The following is a 16,325-nucleotide window of genomic DNA, read 5'->3' as shown; positions in this document are numbered from 1 at the left end:
CCACACTGTGTGCGCCTCTGACCCGAGCTGCTCTGGGGCTGAGCGCAGACCGGGGGGATCTGCTCAGCCCTGCGGTTGCCTCATTGCCGAGTCCAAGGTCTTGAGGACAGCAGCCAGGGGCTGGGATTAAAGGGCTGGGGACAGGGAGGTTTGCAGTGAAGGCAGAGAATGAGAACCCATCTTAAAAATGATTCCTAGGGCTGGGTGTGGTGGCTCACGCCTGTAATCCCAGCACTTTGGGAGGCCTAGGCAGGCAGATCACGTTAGGTCAGGAGTTCGAGACCAGCCTGGCCAACATGGGGAAACCCCGTCTCTACTAAGAATACAAAAAAAGCTAGCCAGGCGTGGTAGTGGGTACCTGTAATCCCAAGTACTCGGGAGGCTGAGGCAGGAGAATCTCTTGAACTCGGGAGGTGGAGGTTGCCGTGAGCTGAGATTGCGTCACTGCACTCTAGCCTGGAGGATAGAATGAGACTCTGTCTCAAAACAAAATAAAAAAATAAAAAATAAGATTCCTGTGACACAAATATTCACAGCAGCAGATTCACAATTGCCAACAAGTAGGAACAAGCCGATGGTCTATCCGCGGGTGAATGGATTTGAGAAACACGTCCCTCCATACTCAGGAGGAGTAAGACTCAGCCATGGAAAGGAGCGAGTCTGATACAGGTCACAGCGTGGATGCACCTTGAGGACGTCACGCTCAGTGAGGGACGCTGGACGGTGTGCGACCCCATTTCTATGAAATATCCGGGACAGGCCCATCCACAGAGACAGGGAGGGGACACGTGGGTGCCGGGGCTGGAGATTGGGGGCTTGATGGGGAGGGCGCTTCTTTGTAGGAGAATGTTCTGGAACTACATAAAGGTGGTGGTTGCCCAGTTTTGCAAATATACTGAAAACACTGAATTATACACTTTAAGTAGGCGAGTTGTATGGTATGGGCATTATTTCACAAGAAGGCTATTTGAAAATAATGATTCCTAGGGGTGAATGTCTACATTGAATGTATCCGCCTCTCAGTTTGGTGGTTTTGATAAGATGTGCCCTAGCTGTGTACGGAGTCACTGGCAGGGTAGTGGGTTGAAGGGCGCACAGGACCACCACTTGGAATTCATTCAGTAATTTCAGGTTGTCCAGGTGAGACGGCTGCACCTGAATCCCAACCCTTTCAGAAGACAAGGTGGTGGGAGGATCACTTGAGCCCAGGAGTTCAAGACCAGGCTGGATAACATAGCAATACTCTGTCTCTATTTAAAAACCTTTAAAAATTAGCCCACAAACTAAGCACATTCCTTCCCCTTCCCAGTCCGTAAAAACTACAACAGTGATTCTCACCTGTCGGCCCAGCTCCTCAGGAGGCTGAGGAAGGAGGATCGCTTGAGCCCAGGAGGTGGAGGCTGCAGTGAGCTGTGATTGCATCATTGCACTCCAGCCTGGGCGACAGAGTGAGACCCTGTCTCAAAAAAAAAAAAAAGAAAAAGAAAAATATATGATTCAAAGCTGAAGGGTTATGTGCATAGCTGCCCTGCAAGGCGCAGGGGAGGAGTCTGGGCCTCTTGCCACCCCGTGGGCATGCCGCTCTAGCCCTTTCATCGCTCATCCCTGCTGCCCTGAGCTGCTGCTGTTCTGAGTGGCAAGCCCTGGTGTAGCGGATCCTGCAAGATTCCAGCTGCTCCCAGAGCCCAAGGGTGCCAGGGCGTTCCTGTGGCAAGGGCACCACCTGCAGGTGACAGCAGGGATTTCAGCTCCCTATTCCCGCCTTTTGTTGATGGTAAATTACCCTGGGCTCATAGAACGGAAACCAGCATTTTAAAGTTTGTGGGTTTTTTTTTTTTTTTTTTTGAGACGGAGTCTTGCTCTGTCGCCCGGGCTGGAGTGCAGTGGTGGGATCTCAGCTCACTGCAAGCTCCGCCTCCTGGGTTTTACGCCATTCTCCTGCCTCAGCCTCCTGAGTAGCTGGGACTACAGGCGCCCGCCACCTCGCCCGGCTAGTTTTTTTTTTTTTTTTTTTGTATTTTTAGTAGAGATGGGGTTTCACCATGTTAGCCAGGATGATCTCGACCTCGTGATCCGCCCGTCTCGGCCTCCCAAAGTGCTGGGATTACAGGCTTGAGCCACCGCGCCCGGCCTGTGGTTTTTTTTTTAATGAACTTTTAATTTTAGATTTTCAGAAGAGTTGCAAAGGAATCCAGAGATCTTGTGTCTATCTCTCACCAGTTTTCTCTTATGTTAGCATCTTATGAAGTCACCATGCATTTGGGTTTGGTTTGTTTTTGAGACAGTGCCTTGCTCTGTTGCCCAGGCTGGAGTGCAGTGGCACAATCACAGATCACTGCAGCCTCGACTTCCTGGGCTGAAGCGATCCTCCTGCCTCAGCCTCCCAAGTAACTGGGACAACAGGTCTGCACCACCATGCCCAGCTAATTTTTACACTGTTTTTGTAGAGATGGGGTCTTGCTATGTTGCCCAGGCTGGACCATGTACTTATGACCACCAGGAAGCTCGTGTGGGTACATTTCTATGAGTTAAATTTCACTATTTATCCCAGTTTCACAATTTTTTCTTCTAAGGTCCCTTTTCTGTTTTAGAATCCTATCCTGGATCCCAAGTGGCTTTTTTTTTTTTTTTCCAGACTGCGACTCCTTTTGTCACCCAGGCTAGAGTTCAGTGGCATGATCTCAGCTCACTGCAACCTCCGCCTCCCGGGTTTGAACGATTCTCGTGCCTCAGTCTCCCAAGTAGCTGGGATTACAGGCATCCACCACCATGCCTGGCTAATTTTTATATTTTTAGGAGAGACAGGATTTCAACCTGTTGACCAGGCTGGTCTCAAACTCCTGACCTCAAGTGGTCTGCCTGCCTTGGCCTCCTAAAGTGCTGGGATTACAGGTGTGAGCCACCGCCCCTGGCCCCACGTGGCATTTATTTTTATTTTTTCTCAGACAGCATTGCACTCTCTTGCCCAGGCTGGAGTGCAGTGGTGCAATCCTAGCTCACTGCAACCTTGATCTGCCAGAATCAAGCGATCCTCCCATCTCAGCCTCTTGCGTAGCTGGGGTCACAGGTGGGCATCACTACACCCTCCTAATTTTTAAATTTTTTTTGTAAAGATGGGGTAATTTTGTAGAGATGCAGTGACTTGCTGGGGGGACCCCGGACTCCACACAAGGCCTCCTTGCAGCTGTGGTTTCTCCCGGCAAGAGGACATGGAGCATGGAGCAGAGTTCACAAAGGGAAAAGCTCGTGGGGTGGGTTGGGGAGGCCAGGCCTGGCTTCCAGGTCCAGCTTCCAGCCCTCTCCCCATGTGTCACGCGGGACACGCCTCATCCCCAGCAGCGAGCTGGGGCAATAGCCCGAAGCACCGTCACCAGCGAGGCTCCCAGAGACCCAGCGCCCGCGTTCCTATGGGGGCTAGGTCTGCGGCCCCTGCTGCCTGACCCATGCCAGGATTCCAGACTCCAGAGGGAGGCAAGGGTCTCATATAAACCACGGTGTTCGCAGGAACAGCTTTGGCCCTGGAGCTCGTCCTGTCAGTGATGGTGGCGGGCTCCCCCCGAGGCCCCTGAGATGGGGAGTCCCTGGTCGCAGCCTCAGGCATGTGGTGCCAGCTTGGTTCTGCTCAGAGACTGCCCGTCCCAGCTGAGCTGGGGCTGAGGGATTTCCCAGGATGCAGGACTATCAGGCTAACTCTGGAAAAGTCCTGGGCAGACCTGGATACGTTGGGTGCCTTCTGGGCACCATGGGACTAACTCAGCCTCTTCTTCTTCCTCCCGGGGGGATCACGAGGCTCGGAAGATGTACAGAGTTGCTTGTGATAAATTGTGAAGAGCCATAAAAACATCAATCCTTGCACTCAGTTCAGTCTTCAAACACGTGGAAAATGTATTAGGAATAATGTCATAAATCTCTAATAGTAAATATTTTCAGTAAATTGCCTTCTGCTTCTTTCTTTTTCTTTTTTTCTTTTTTCTTTTCTCTTTCTTTCTTTCTTTTTTTTTTTTTTTTTTTTTTTTTTTTTTGGCAGAGTCTCACACTGTTGCCCACACTGGAGTGCAATGGCTTGATCCCAGCTCACTGCACCCTCCGCCTCCCAGGTTCAAGTGATTCTTCTGCCTCAGCCTCCTGAGTAGCTGGCACTACAGGCACACGCCACCACATTGGCTAATTTTTGTAATTTTAGTAGAAATGGAGTTTTGCCATGTTGGCCAGTCTGGTCTCGAACTCCTGACCTCAAGACCCTCCCGCCTCGGCCTCCCAAAGTGCTGGGATCACAGGCCTGAGCCACCGCACCTGGTTGCCAGAATGATTTCTGTCCTTGTCCAATCACGAGCGCAAGGCCATTCTCCAGTGCTGACCCCATCAACACGTGCATGGCACCTCCAGCCATGCCAAACTAACTCTTATGTGTTTTTTCCAGGGAGCGGAGCTTGGTTGCGGGATCTCGGTGCTGCAGACGGCGAGACCTCCTGCACAGGTCGGTGCTGCAGACGGCGAGACCTCCTGCACAGGTCGGTGCTGCAGACGGCGAGGCCTCCTGCACAGGTCGGTGCTGCAGACGGCGAGGCCTCCTGCACAGGTCGGTGCTGCAGACGGCGAGGCCTCCTGCACAGGTCGGTGCTGCAGACGGCGAGACCTCCTGCACAGGTTGGTGCTGTGACTCATTTCTTTGCTCTGATTTGAGGCTCAGTTGGCTGTTTTGCACCCTGAATCGAAGACATGGGGTTGCCGTCAAGGCGGTTGTCTTGGCCTTGGCCTGGGTCTGTGGGCTTTTTGTACCCACCAAGTGTGAGTAATGGGGAGCGGGTGCGGGGGAACAGCTGCTAGCCCCTGGCAGAGTTTCCCACCCACGAGGCCGGGAACGTGGCACTCACTGGTCCTACTGGTGCCTGAGCCCCTGGATGGGGTCAGGGTGGGAAGCCCTCGGCGGTGCTGCCTGCCTTTCCGGTGTCTTCGCGCCGTGGTAGGGAGTTTGAAGGAGGGTGCCTCAGCCTTCACCCCATCTCCCGTGCACCTGGAGAATAACCCGTCTCTGGCCCTTTAGCTCTCTGTTGGTTTGCTGCTCGTTTTTCTCCCTAAAGAATCATGAGTGACTTTTAAAATGTAGGAAGAGGAAATCATTTAAAACTAAGTAGAAAGGCAGGCAGAAATGTCCAGAAAAGGCAAAGCCGTAGGGACAGAAAGGGACTTGTGGTGGCCGGAGGCTGGGGACGTGCATGTGCGCCGGGGACTTGCCAGGGACATATACATGGACCCAATGGTCGGGTGGTGGTGGCTGCAAACCTGGTGAACTTACTAAAAAATCTTTTTTAAAAAGTTTTAATTTTTTTTTGTTTTTTTGTTTTTTTTTTTTTGAGACGGAGTCTCGCTCTGCCGCCCAGGCTGGAGTGCAGTGGCTGGATCTCAGCTCACTGCAAGCTCCGCCTCGCGGGTTCCCGCCATTCTCCTGCCTCAGCCTCCCGAGTAGCTGGGACTACAGGCGCCCGCCAGGTCGCCCGACTAGTTTTTTGTATTTTTAGTAGAGACGGGGTTTCACCATGTTAGCCAGGATGGTCTCGATCTCCTGACCTCGTGATCCGCCCGTCTCGGCCTCCCAAAGTGCTGGGATTACAGGCTTGAGCCACCGCGCCTGGCCAAAAAGTTTTAATTTTTTTTTTTAAGAGTTAGGGTCTTGGCCAGGTATGGTGGCTCTTGCCTGTAATCCCAGCACTTTGGGAGGCTGAGGCGGGTGGATCACCTGAGGTCAGGAGTTCCAGACCAGCCTGACCAACATGGTGAAACCCCATCTCTACTAAAAATAGGAAAATTAGCCAGGCGTGGTGGCGCAGGCCTGTAATTCAAGCTACTTGGGAGGCTGAGGCATGAGAATCACTTGAGCCTGGGAGGCGGTGGTTGCAGGGAGCCAAGATCATGCCACTGCATTCCAGCCTGGGCGACAGAGCGAAACTCCTTCTAAAAATAAAGAGAGAGAAGAAAAAAGAGAAAAAGAAAAGAAAGAAAGCAAAAAAAAAAAAGAAAAAAAAAATCAGAAAGGAGTTAGGGTTGCTTTGTTGCCCAGGCTGGTCTTGAACTCCTTGGCTTAAGTGATCCTCCTACTTTGGCCTCCCAAGGTGCCAGGATTACAGGTGTGAGCCACTGAACCTGGCCCTGAAGTATCTTTGAGCAGTACACTTCACTTGAATTTTATGGCATGTAATGTGCTCCTTAAAAATGCATATTTTAGACAAGCCCAGGATAAATCATTTTGGTCTCGTCCTTAGTAGACAATGGTCATGAGAGGTAATTCAAAAACAGATGTACTCAAAAGTAAAGAATATGTTCAAATGTAGCAATAAGGCAAAGACTCCAAATGTCCATCAATGGGTGAGTGGATCAGCAAAACATCCTCCATCCACACCGTGGAGTATTACTCAGCCATGAAAAGGAATGAGGCTTTGACACAGGCCACAGTGTGGATGTGCCTTGAGGACGTCACACTCAGTAAGAGATGCCAGACACAAAAGGCCACACAACATGTGATACCATTTCTACGAAATGTTCAGGACAGGCCAATCCACAAAGGCAGGGAGGGGACGCGTGGATGCCGAGCCTGGGAGAGGCATGGGAAGTGATGGTTGATGTGTTTTTTCTTGGCATAATTAGAATGTTCTGGAATTAGATAGCGGTGATGGTTGCAGGACTCTGTGAATGTACTAAATGCCACTGAATTGTGCATTTTCTTTTTATTTTATGATTTTTTTCTTATTTTTGGTCCCGCAGAGAATACCCAGAAAGAATTATGCATTTTTAATGGGTGCACTGTCATATGAATTATATCTCAATAACATGATGCATGTATAGATAGAGCTATTTTATATAAATAGGTGCATTGGCTCACGCCTGTAATCCCAGCACTTTGGGAGGCCAAGGCGGGTGGATCACCCGAGATCAGGAGTTTGAGACCAACCTGGCCAACTTGGCAAAACCCCTTCTCTACTAAAAATACAAAAATTAGCCGGGCATGGTGTCGGGCACCTGTAATCCCAGCTACTTGGGGGGCTGAAGTGGGAGGATTGCTTGAACCCAGGAGAGGGAGGTTGCAGTGAGCTGAGATTGTGCCACTGCACAGCAGCCTGGGCGAGAGAGCGAGACTCCATCTCAGAAATAACAAAATAAAATAAAGTGTAGATACAAAAAGTATAGATATAAAATATATGTATAATATTTATTTGTTTATGAAGCCAAACATAAAAATGTAAAAGATTTCATATTGTACAATTCCACTTACAGGAAAATTCTAGAAAAGGTGACAGAGATCAGAGGTGGCCTGGAGGCTGGGGGGTAGGATCGGGGCAGCTCTGGGGGCCGATGACAGCGTCCCATTGAGATTATCCTGATAGTTGCACAGCTGTAGAAATGAATGGCAACCTTTCGAACCATGTGTGCTTAAAGATAAGCGTGTCCTGTGTGCATCTCAGGGTGTGTAACTCGCACCCCAGTGAAACTGTGACACCAACAGAAAAGCTCAGCCTGAAAAAGGAGGCGCAGGGTGGGAAGGTGTGCAGAGCCCGGAGAGGTCTCGGACTTTGCATTTCTGGTGCACATGGTACAGGGCGGGAAAGTGTGCAGAGCCTGGAGAGGCTCAGACTTTGCATTTCCGGTGCCGAAGGCGCAGGGCCGGAAGGTGTGTAGAGCCCAGCGAGGTCTCCAACTTTGCATTTCCGGTGCACATTGTGCAGGGCCGGAAGGTGTGCAGAGCCCGGAGAGGTGTGGGAGTTTGCATTTCCGGTGCGCATGGTGCAGAGTGGGAAGGTGTTCAGAGCCCAGAGAGGCTCAGACTTTGCATTTCCGGTGCCTCCGTTGCAGGGCAGGAAGGTGTGCAGAGCCTGGAGAGGCTCGGACTTTGCATTTCAGGTGCCGAAGGCGCAGGGCCGGAAGGTTGGCCGAGCCAGAGAAGTCTCCAACTTTGCATTTCCGGTGCACATGGTGCAGAGCCCTGAGAGGTGTCGGAGTTTGCATTTCCAGTGCACATAGTGCAGGGCGGGAAGGTGTGCAGAGCCCAGAGAGGCTCAGAGACTTTGCATTTCCGGTGCGCATGGTGCAGAGTGGGAAGGTGTGCAGAGCCCAGAGAGGCTCAGAGACTTTGCATTTCCGGTGCCCACGCGCAGGGCAGGGGCAGGAAGGTGTGCAGAGCCCGGAGAGGGCTCAGACTTTGCATTTCCGGTGCCGACGCGCAGGGCAAGGGCAGGAAGGTGTGCAGAGCCCGGAGGGGCTCAGACTTTGCATTCCTGGAGCTGGCTGCGATCACCACCGGTTTGGTGTTGGGCTTCTTCAAACATTCAGTTCTGGCTGGGCGCCGTGGCTCACGCCTGTAATCCCAGCACTCTGGGAGGCCAAGGCCGGAGGATGGCTTGAGCCCAGGAGTTTGAGATCAGCCTGGGCAACAGAGCAATATCCTCATCTCTACAGAAAATTAGCCAGGTATGGTGGCACGCACCTGTAGTCCCTGCTACGTGGGAGGCTGAAGTGGGGAGGATCGTTTGAGCCCAAGAGTTTGAGACCAGCCTGGGCAACATGATGAAACCCCATCTCTACAAGAAATATAGAAATTAGCCAGGCGTAGTGGTGCACACCTGAAATCCCAGCTACTTAAGAGGCTGAGGTGGGAGGATCGCTTGAGCCCGGGAGGTCGAGGCTGCAGTGGGCTATGATTGCACCACTGCACTCCAACCTGGGCAACAGAGAGAGACCCTGTCTCTAAAAAAACAGAAACAAATAACCCTATTCATTTCAACAGGGAAATGCTAGCAGCTGCGGAACTAACTGTTTGCAAGCTAGGATATGGCAGTTCTCAGCAAGAAACATTGCAATTTCTGGTCTCCCGTGGGCCCCTTTGGAAAGACTGCCCCTGATGGGGTCATCGTTCTCCGTGACCTGTCCCAGCGACACGTGTCCCATGATGGGGGTCTGTGAGAACAGCTCTCTGGCAGGCAGGCTGTAGGCTGGTGGGGCTGCCCACTAAGCCCCCAGGGCCTGGGTGGGAGCTGCTAGATCCTCTTGTTGGGCACTGGTGGATGTAGGCACCTCCTGCAGCGGACGTAACAAGTGACCACTGATGTAGAACGGCTTCTCACACACACAGTTATTATCTGACAGCTCTGCAGCTTGGAAGTCTAACATAGGGCCGGGCACGGTGGCTCACACCTGTAATCCCAGCACTTTGGGAGGTCGAGGCGGGTGGATCACCTGAGGTCAGGAGTTTGAGACCAGCCTGGCCAACATGGTGAAACCCCATCTCTATTAAAAATACAAAAAAACTAGCTAGGTGTGGTGGTGTGCGTCTGTAACCCCAGACACTCAGGAGGCTGAGGCAGGAGACTCGCTTGAGCCCGGGAGGCAGAGGTTGCAGAGCTGAGATCGCACCACTGCACTCCAGCCTGGGCAACAGAGTGAGACTCCATCTCAAAAAAAAAAAAAAAAAAAAAAAAAAAAGCCTCACATAGGCCTCACTGGGCGAAAATCAAGGAAAATCAAGGTGTAGGCAGGGCCCATCCCTTCTTGGGGCTCCAGGCCAGAATCTGGTTCCCGCATTTCCTAGCGTCTAGAGGCACCCACATCCCTTGGCTCGGGGCCCCCTCCTCCCTGTGCACAGCTACAGTGAAACCTCTTCCAGTCTCTGACTCTCACCCTTCTGCCTCCTCTCCTGAGGACCCTATGAGGACACCGGGGCCCCCAGATCACCCCGGATGCTTTCCTGTCTCGCCATCCTTAACTTCATCCCGTCTGCAGTCCCTTTTGATGTGGAGCTGACCTGTCCATGGGTTCTGGGGTTAGGATGGGGCTATCGCTGGGAGCCTGCTGTTCCCTCTGCTGAAATGGGGAAGCAGCTGGAGGGGTGAACGGAGCCAACTTCCTCCCTCGCTGGTCACTCGCGCCCCCGTGACCTCAAGGAGAGAGGAAGAGGCTCCCTGTAGGGATCCGCTGGGTGCGACTCTGGCCATCGCCGGGCTGGGTTCTCGAGGCTGAGAGCCACTGGGGGTCAACTGCGGGACCCGAGTCCCTTCTTCTTGTACCACTTCCGGGGACCACCTGCCAGTTTCTGGGGTGCCTCTCCTTCATTTCATAGACTTAAGTTTCTCTAGCAGGTCATGTTAGGGATGGCAATTTGGCCTGAAGCCCTTTGATCCCTGATTGAGGCCAGAACTTGGTGAGTTGCTGGGTGCGATGGCTTACACCAGTCATCCCAGCACTTTGGGAGGCCAAGGTGGGAGGATCACTTGAGCACAGGAGTTTGAGACCAGCCTGGGCAGCATAGCAAGACCCCATCTCTACAAAAGAATTTCAAAATTAGCCAGGTGTTATGGTGTGTACCTGTAGTCCCAGCTACACTGGAGGCCAAGGCAGGAGGATCACTTGAGCCCAGGAGGTCAAGGCTGCAGTGAGCTATGATCGCACCACTGCACTCCAGCCTGGGCAACAGGGCAAGACCCCGTCTCCAAAAAATAAACAACAACTAAAAAGGTAAAATGAAGAAAAATACAAAGAAGGCGAAGCCCCTCAGTTCCCCCAGCCCGGCACCAATGGGCGTCAGCATCTTGACAAGCCTGTCCTGGGATTTTTGTGAATTACGTTCGCCTGTAGATTTCACACAAGGAGGGTTCTGTTCTCTCATGTCCTCATTCCCATCACTGGGCGTCCTTCCTCGTCGAGAAACCTTGACGTCCACCCTCATTCCTGATGCTCGTTAAGGAACTCCCTGTGATAGGGGGTGGTGACTTCCCACTTTAAAAATAATTTTGTAATGTGTTTAACTCGTCCCCCAGCTGGGCTTTTGGGTGTCTCTCTTTTTCTTTACCTGTCTTTCTCTCTTCCTCTCTCTCTCTTTCCTTCGTTCCTCTCTGTCTCTTTCTTTCTTTCCTTCCCCCTCTATCTTTCGCCTTCCTCCCTGTCCCCCCTTTCTCCTTCCTTCTTATCACTATCTCCCTCTCTCCGCTGCTTCCTTCCCTTCCTCCTCCCTCCCTCCTCCCCTTCCTCCTTCCTTCCTTCTCTCCCTCCTTCCTTCCTTTCTCCCTTCCTTCTCACTCCTTCCTTCCCTCCCTCCTCCCTCACTCCCTCCTTCCCTCCCTCCCTGCCTCCTTCCTTCCCTCCTTCCCTACTTCCTTCTTCCTTTTCTCCTTCCTTCCTTCCCTCCCTCCCTCCTTCCTTCCCTCCTTCCTTCCCTCCCTCCCTCCTTCCTTCCCTCCCTCCCTGCTTCCTTCCCTCCCTCCTTCCTTCCCTCCCTCCTTCCTTCCCTCCCTCCTCCCCTTCCTCCTTCCTTCCTTCTCTCCCTCCTTCCTTCCTTTCTTCCTTCCTTCTCTCACTCCTTCCTTCCCTCCCTCCTCCCTCACTCCCTCCTTCCCTCCCTCCCTGCCTCCTTCCTTCCCTCCCTCCCTCCTTCCTTCTCTCACTCCTTCCTTCCCTCCCTCCTCCCTCACTCCCTCCTTCCCTCCCTCCCTCCCTCCTTCCTTCCCTCCCTCCCTGCTTCCTTCCCTCCCTCCTTCCTTCCCTCCCTCCCTCCCTCCTTCCTTCCCTCCTTCCTTCACTCCCTCTCTCCTTCCTTCCCTCCCTCCCTCCTTCCTTCCTTCCTCCTTCCTCCCTCACTCCTTCCCTCTGTCCCTCCCTCCTTCCTTCCTTTCTTCCCTCCCTCCTTCTTTCCTTCCTTCCTCCCTCTCTTCTTCCTTCCTTCCCTCCCCCTCTCCTTCCCTCCCTCCTTCCTTCCTTTCTCTCTCCTCTCCCTCCTTTCTTTCTTCCTTCCTTCCTTTCCTCCTTCCTTCCCTCCCTCCCTCCCTCCTTCCTTCCTTCCCTCCCTCACTCCCTCCTTCCCTCCCTTTCCCCCCTCCTTCCCCCCACTCCCTCCCTCCTTCCTTCCTTCCATCCCTCCCCCACTCCCTCCTTCCCCGCCTCCCTCCCTCCCTCTCTCCTTCCTTCCCGAATCCTTCCCCTTGGATGGTTGAGGTTTCAGTTAAATTCTTGCGAGTGGATTTGCTGCTGAGCTCTGTGCATGTGATCTACATTTGACATCCAGCCACAAGGACCTCCAGTAACGCCCCATTCCTTCCTGAAGCGCTCGTTCCCCACCCTCCCAGCTGCAGCGATGAGATCTTGGCCAAGCTGGCAAGTAGGGGCGCACATCTTTGTTTTGTTTGGGTGTCCTCAGTGGCCGGTGAATCCGACCGTTCTCTGGGCGTTCCTTCTGTGGACTGTCAGGCTGGGCTCTTTGCTGACCTTTCTGTTCCGACGTTTGAGGCGTATTGATTTGTTTGAACAGTTTATAAACGTTGGTTTGAACTCTGGAAATATTTTCCTGAGCGTGTGTTTTGACTTTGCTTATGGTGGGTTTTGCCATAGAGGATTTTTTTTTTTTTTTTTTGGACAGAGTCTCACTCTGTTGCCCAGGCTGCAGTGCAGTGGCACGATCTCGGCCCACTGCCACCTCCTCCTCCTGCGTTCAAGAGATTCTCCCACCTCAGCCTCTCGAGTAGCTGGGATTACAGGTGTGCACCACCACGCCTGGCAATTTTTGTATTTTTAGAGATGGGGTTTCACCATGTTGGCCAGGCTGGTCTTGAACCCCTGACCTCAAGTGATCCTCCTGCCTCAGCCTCCCAAAATGCTGGGATTACAGGCGTGAGCCACTGCACCTGGCCAGGATTTTAAATGTTTGTTACCATGAGTGTCTCCTTTGTTTTTTTATGGGTTTCTTCAAAATTTTAAGATTATAAAAAATATCACCTGTATTTCGTTCTGATTGCATGTCTCACACTTAAATTCTGAACTATTTGAAATTTAACTATGCTAGTGGGTCTCACGGAGGGAGCAGGGGTGATTCTGACCCAACCCTCACTTCCCCTCCCCAGGGGATGCTGGGAGATGTCTAGGGATGTCTCCGGTTGTCATGACTGGGGGGTGCTCCTGGCATGGAGTGGGTGGAGGTCAGGGACACTGCTCAACATGGCCCCATCCCAGAGAATAATCCAGCCCCAATGTCTACAGTGCCCAGGAAGGAGAGACTTTCTTTCTTTTCCTTTCCTTTCCCTTCTTTTCTCTTCTCTTTTGTTTTTTCTTTTCTTTTCTCTCTGACAGAGTCTCGTTCTGTCGCCCAGGCTGGAGTGCAGAGGCACGATCTCAGCTCACTGCAACCTCCGCCTCCTGCGTTCAAGTAATTCTCTGCCTCAGCCTCCCGAGTAGATGGGATTACAGGTGCATGCCACCATGCCCAGCTAATTTTTGTATATTTAGTAGAGACGGGGGTTTACCATGTTGGCCAGGCTGGTCTTGAACTCCTGACCTTGTGATCCACCTGCCTCAGCCTCCCCAAGTGCTGGGGTGACAGGTGTGAGCCACCGCGCCCACCCCATTCATTATTTCAAAACTGACTTCAGTCCCTAGAGTTTATCTGGACACCAGAATAAACTCCCGATGGGGCAGACGGTGTAAACCAGGGGACCCCCAGCTCCTGGGATTCACTTCCTTTCTCCCTCCCGACTCAGGGTGTGGATTTCAATGTGTGCAGCCTCCTGGGACCTCAGCAGGGCAGAGGATCTTGGGATGCAGAGTTTCTTGGGAGTCCGTGGAATCCTCTAACCTGGGGACTCTCAACCAGGGGTGATTCTGCCCCCAGGAGACATCTGTAACTGTCTTGATGGAGGGGTGCTTCTGGCATGGAGTGGATGGAGGCCAGGGACGCTGCTCAGCACCTTATGGTTCCCAGGACGGCCCCACCCCGGAGAACCATCAGGCTCTGATGTCCACAGCACCCAAGGGGAGGCCCCAGTAGAGGGGACGGAATTAGTGGTGAGCAGGCGTGGTGCCGGCTGACCTTGAAGGGTCCTTTGTTACAAAGGATGGCGTGGGATGTGGGATCTTCCTGATCTTTTAATCATGTTGATATTCATTCATTGAGCACCTCCTGTTTGCTGGGCGCTGGGCTGGGCGAGTGCGGCTTTGGTTCCTGGGGGCACAGGGTGGGAAGCGTAAAACTCACCTCCCTACGACAATGGACGAGGACGAGAGCGAGGCTGTGAAGGGTGCAGGAGCCTGCCGGGGTCTCTGACCTCTGCGTGGCAGCCTCTCCAGGAGAGCAGGTGCGTCGCCAAGTGAGGGCCGTGGCTGCCTGTCCTGGTGACAAAACCAGCACCATGATGCCCTGCTCCTATCTTCTGTAGGCCCCAAGCAGCAAAGACGGCTGGCCGGGGCTCAGGGAGCCTGTTCCTCGGGCCTGGGAAGCTCGGTTTGCAGAGGGCTGTTGTTACCACTGGCGGCCACCAGGGGGCAGAGGAGGCCCATGGAGTCTCCTGGGCCCGGGCCTGGAGGCGGGGGGGGGGGGGGGGGGGGGGGGCTGGAGATGCGCGGGGTGCAGGTAGGGGCGGGGATGCAGGGGGTGCAGGTGGGTGCAGATGAGGACAAGTGGGAATGGAGGTGCAGGTGGGGACAGAGGTGCAGGTGGGCGCAGGTGGGGATGGAGGTGCAGTTCAGGACGGGGTGCAGGTGGGTACAGGTGGGTGCAGATGAGGACAAGTGGGGATGGGGGTGCAGGTGGAGACAGAGGTGCAGGTGGGAACACAGAGGTGCAGGTGGGAACAGAGGTGCAGGTGGGGACACAGAGGTGCAGGTGGGCGCAGGTGGGGACGGAGGTGCAGGTGGGTACAGGTGGGGATGGAGGTGCAGGTGGTGCAGGTGGGGACGGAGGTGCAGGTGGGTGCAGGTGGGGACGGAGGTGCAGGTGGGTGTAGATGGTGCAGGTGGGGACGGAGGTGCAGGTGGGTGCAGGTGGGGACGGAGGTGCAGGTGGGTGTAGATGGTGCAGGTGGGGACGGAGGTGCAGGTGGTTGTAGATGGTGCAGGTGGGGACGGAGGTGCAGGTGGGTGCAGATGGGGATGGAGGTGCAGGTGGGTGCAGGTGGTGCAGGTGGGGACGAAGGTGCAGGCAGTGCATACTGACTGCATCCCAGATGTCTTCAGTCAGTCCCGAGCCCGTCTTTGAGCTCTGTCACTACCCCCACTGCAGTTTGCTTGATACCTTCTTGGTTCAACACTGAGCCCCAGGTCCCAGGCAAACCCAGGTGGTTGGCCCCTGCCCTGGGGGCCCCTGTGTGCACACTCAGAGCCTCTCTGCCAAAACCAGAGGCAGTCCCTGGGTGTTGTGCGTGGCAGGAGACGGGAGGCACTGGCTCTGCTCCCAGGAGTGGCCTTAAGGTAGTCAGGGAACGCACCCCACACTCAGGCACGGAGGTGTTGCCAGAGCAGAGCTTGGACCAGAGAATGGAAGGCATAAAGTGTCCCTGGAGGGGTGGGTGGCCCTGGGGGAGTGCAGGTCGTCCTGCTATGGGAATCAGACCCTGGCTTGTCCCCCCCATCAGGCCCTGGGGTGCCTGCCATTCCCCCTCCCGGATGTCACGCTTTTCAGGGTAAGAGCTGGCTGCGGACCTGGGGCTGCCACTCCCTAGCTTCGGGAGGGGTCATTGTCCTGGCGGGCAGAGGGCCTGGATCCTCGCCTGTGAGTTAGAGACTCAGGCACCCCTGCCCTGGGTGGCGGCAGGCGAGAGCTTGTTCAGTTTGGCCGGAGGAGAATTCCATCCACCCCCTGAATGGGAGAGAGAGAGGAGGTGAATCCCAGGAGCTGGGGTACCCCTGGTTTATGCTGTCTGCCGCATTGGGAGTTTATTCTGGTGTCTGGTGTGAGCAGGTAGCAGACTCCGTTTTTTTCCAAACAACACAGGGTTTCCCCTACTGGCCCCTGTGGACATCGGGGCCACATCGTTCCAGGAGGCTGCACACACTGAAATCCACACTCTGAGTGAGGAGGGAGAGAGGAGGCAAATCCCAGGAGCTGGGGTCCCCCTGACTGACACCATCTGCCCCATTGGGAGTTTATCATGGCGTCTGATGTGAGGAGGGGACAGACTTGATTCCTTTTTTTTCTCAAATTAAGGCAGGGTCTCTCACATTCAGCATTGTGGGCTTTCTACCCCTTAGGAGACACTGGGGCTGGGGGTAGGGTTGGAGATGCAGAGGGTGCAGGTGGAGATGGGTTCACGGGGCACCTGCACCCACCTATGCCCACCTGCACCTCCGTCCTCACTCATCTGGGGCAATGTCTGGGGACATTTGTGGTTACACGACGGGGACGCGCTCCTGGCATGGAGTGGGTGGAGGCCAGGGACGCTGCTCAGCACCCTGCAGTGCCCAGGATGGCCCCACCCCAGAGAACAATCCGGTGCCAATGTCCGCAGTGCCCGGGTGGAAACCCCTGTTCCAGGACAAGCATTTCTTCAGCCTTTTTGCTCCTTGCCTCACTGAGTAAGAAG

General features: G+C 54.0%; 1 protein-coding gene across 2 annotated transcripts in view; it reads left to right on the top strand.

Moving 5' to 3' along the window:
• Positions 1–16,325, top strand: part of GNG7 (G protein subunit gamma 7) — a 211,360-nt gene that overhangs the window by 53,366 nt on the left and 141,669 nt on the right. The window contains exon 2 of one of the 2 annotated variants that reach the window (XM_030936686.1): positions 4,421–4,647. The gene's annotated coding sequence lies outside the window, so the exon portion shown is untranslated. The remainder of the gene's footprint in view (positions 1–4,420; positions 4,648–16,325) is intronic. The other variant, XM_030936687.1, reaches the window with a different exon arrangement.

This window comes from Rhinopithecus roxellana, chromosome 8, assembly GCF_007565055.1.
Source record: "Rhinopithecus roxellana isolate Shanxi Qingling chromosome 8, ASM756505v1, whole genome shotgun sequence".
Classification (NCBI taxonomy): Eukaryota; Metazoa; Chordata; class Mammalia; order Primates; family Cercopithecidae; genus Rhinopithecus; species Rhinopithecus roxellana.
This window is presented reverse-complemented; position numbering and strand designations above follow the sequence as displayed.